This window comes from Etheostoma spectabile, chromosome 22, assembly GCF_008692095.1.
Source record: "Etheostoma spectabile isolate EspeVRDwgs_2016 chromosome 22, UIUC_Espe_1.0, whole genome shotgun sequence".
NCBI classification, from domain to species: domain Eukaryota; kingdom Metazoa; phylum Chordata; class Actinopteri; order Perciformes; family Percidae; genus Etheostoma; species Etheostoma spectabile.
Window position 1 is genome coordinate 15254290 of NC_045754.1, and position 3522 is coordinate 15257811.

At 38.1% G+C, this 3522-nt stretch overlaps 1 protein-coding gene across 3 annotated transcripts in view; it reads right to left on the bottom strand.

Moving 5' to 3' along the window:
* Window positions 1-902: 902 nt before the first annotated feature.
* pip4k2aa (phosphatidylinositol-5-phosphate 4-kinase, type II, alpha a) overlaps window positions 903-3522 on the bottom strand; it is a 52045-nt gene continuing 49425 nt past the window's right edge. For all 3 annotated transcript variants that reach the window (XM_032503624.1, XM_032503623.1, XM_032503625.1), the window contains one exon: window positions 903-3522. This exon is cut by the window's right edge and continues 1707 nt beyond it. The gene's annotated coding sequence lies outside the window, so the exon portion shown is untranslated.

Below are 3522 nucleotides of genomic sequence, written 5' to 3' on the forward strand. Positions count from 1 at the left end.
GAAGCTTCAAGGCACGTACGTCTTCTTCTCAGTTTTTGCAATACCTTTTGTAAAAAGGAAAAGCAAATGCTACGCTCTAAATAAATATTTAGGGTTAGGTACAAATGCTGTGCGTATGATGTCAACCTAATATTTGTTCGTGATTCCACCTGGTATCAGTGCCATTTATTTGTGACATTTGATATGTTGCGTGCAGATGGGACATTTTACCAAAGGTCACGATCAGACAAAATAAAATAAAAACGCAGAGACAATACTTTGACGTTGAACGTTTTTTACATAAAACACATTGTCCCTAATATTTTAGCCTGTATCAGATGTGTGTTCGGATAATCCTCCCACTGCTCCCACAATGTTAACTTCTGGAGGACTACACTCAATTATGCATGAGACGATTCAAATCGTGTCGCAGTCTGGTTTATTTTTTGTAAATTCAAATCTTTAATGATCCAAAAAACAAACAAAAACAAATTAAAAACGAATAAAGAAACGGTTCCTCAGTACCTTTACGTTTTTCGTTAACGTTTTATCTTTCAGGTTTTTTGTGCATCTATTGTTCTCTAAATTTAATTTATTTGTTAGTTTAAATGTCGGTTTAAATCCGAGGAAAGGGCAGGCTATTGAAGTAGAGATGAGATTGATACATAAGGTTAATAATCCCAAAAGACAATGCTTCTAGTTTTCTTTGCAAAGGTGACAACAATTCATGTAAACAAACTGGAACAATAAGCCCTGCAAAACTACTGATTCAAGAGTCATGGGGAAGCCATTTACTTCTTCCTCTCCTCCTCACTAGTATTACCAACAGAGGGAAATATGTCACTTTAAATACAGAGCATCAGTGTAATGCATATGGGACATGGAATAGTGGACAGCAAATAATACACATCAAAGATAGACTGAGTTAAGCAGAACAAGTGCTTTAATTGGTTTGAGTGAACACTTATGGAATGGAGTGTATTATTATTATCATTAAATGTGAAGCACAATAAACATACATCATTTTGGCCTCTCTGCCACTGAAAGGGAACGCTCACCAACCATTGACACACACACACACACACACACACACACACACACACACACACACACACACAACACCCACCCACACACACACCACACAAACACACACACACACACACACACACACACACACACACACACACACACACACACTTTCAGGTATAGTCTAAAAGTACTCAGGACTTTTGTGAGACCAAAGCTCAATTGCAAGAGAGCATGTTTCGTGGCCTGGTGTGTGCATGCAAATTCAAAGGAGTCAATAACTTCCAAATTTAGGTTTTTTTTTCCCCCCACAAAGATTTTTTGATTTTAAATCACAAGGCCAAAGGAAATGTTTTCCATCTCTGCAGATGTTGCCTGGCCTCTGGTCCTTTGAATTTGTAATCAAATTGTCCCTTAACACTTGCTAAACCACATGAACACAGGGTTGTTTCTCATAACTTTGGACGTATTCACATATCAGCAATGCACACCTCGCTCCATCTCCCAGTGCATGTTAAAAACAAATTCAGTTCAAACAAAGAGACACATTACACTTTTACACAATGTTCTTCAAGCTCATGTGGTGTAGTTCTGACTGCTGAAAGCTGCTTGTGGCAAGTTAACGTGGCAGCAGGTTGACTCTTGGGTGGGTTTATTGGCTGAAGGAGCTCATTCATGAGAGAAGTCACAAAAGCAAGGACTTATTTCAAAAAGCAGCAGAGCATGTGTTATTGTCTTTAATTTGCATCTGTGAAAGTCTGGCATCAGCATCGCCTACTTTACATGAGATCCAGAGTTATTAATCCCAGAACAAAACAGAAAATAAACTCACTCTCCCAGCATGCACTGCTCTGTTTTCTACTTGCTTATGTCTGACTACAGGGGAGCCTCCAGGGCCAAACAGAGCAAAGCAGACTAGAAGATGATTGCGTTGCCTCATTCCCTGTTTTCTCAATGACATAAGCTATGTACAGTATGAGCTACGTGACAATAGAAACAAAACAGCCCATTAATAGTGAAAGAACACTGAAATATCAATTAACCACTGACTCAGGATGAACTATCAGCTGATGAACCTCCTTGATAACAAGCGGCTTACACAAAACGCCAAGAGAACATTAACCTGGTTCAGAAATGAGTAAGGGTTGTACATCAACGGCGAGTGATATTTTGGACAAACACTTAAAAAAAACACATTCCTGAAATCTGTGGTTAGAAGGTAAACGTGAAACAAAACACAATCACATTCCACAATGCACTTGCACACACGCACGTTCTTTATAAAGGCAGGACCAGCGTGAACGAACAAGGCATTAACATCAGCAGACACCCCCCCTCACTCTGAGGAGGAGGGAAAGGGATGCCAGTACACGGAATAACCACAACGATAGATCTGAATTTACAGAATCCAAACCGATCCACCATATTCAAATTTAAGACAGCTAACATTTTAGGTTGGTTAAAACACAATCATTAGAATGGTTTTGTTTATAATATGAACAAATCTGAATACAGAGGTGTTAAAGCAGAAGAAGGTTGAGGAGGGGGGGGGGGGGGGGGGGGGGGGGGGGGTTGAAAACAAAGTTGGGAATAATGCATGTCAAAGTAAACACCCTATTATTAAAATAACCTTTTACCTTTGTTTTAAAAAACGATTACAAAATATAAAATTAAATAATTTTGGAGTATAAAGGCACACATCTTGCACAGTGTATACAATGAAAAACAGTTATTTAAAGCATGGTAGGGACTGCTTTACGCTGAACAGCTCACAAATCTGGTTAAAGAGTGGGGACACAAAGAGAACCTGAACAGCCAACAACACAGACTAGAGAGGGAAAAGGAAACTTAGTCCTGTGACATGCAATTTTTTATGACTTTTTCTTAAAGTACATCTAGAGTAAGTATTGTATAAATTCAAGCGGTATTATTCTTCATTTACCACAGCACCATCATTCATACCCAAGGGTGGCTCCTTTATTTTATTTTTTTTTTTACGTTTTTTTAAATACAACTACATTTCGTGACTAAAATCCAATGTAAAAATATAAATGTGAATATATTCTATGATATCTAAACAAACATATTGTGATGGAAGCTTTTTGCATGGGTTACAATAGTCATGGAGGTCGACTTTACTTGTTTTAGTTGGTTATCCAGAAGTGATACACAACATCACACGCACAACAGCTTTTCTCACTTACACACAAGTATATTGCATTTCCCTTGTTAAGACCATATCAACTAATTGGGATCGTATTTGTAACATTTGGTTCCTTTCGTCTTGTGCAAAATATACAAAAAAAATATTGTTTTATTATTACCACATCAATTCATAAAACCGCCAAATTCAAACACAGATAAACCACCTTTAAAAATGTCAACAATAACAACACAAACAGCGATGAATAACAGACTCACAGCCGAGGTTAGAGAAGAGGCCGATGCTGTTGGTGTTAATGTTTTAACAACATGTGTCTTTACATCTGCAGCTACTCTTCCCAACCTCCCCCCTCC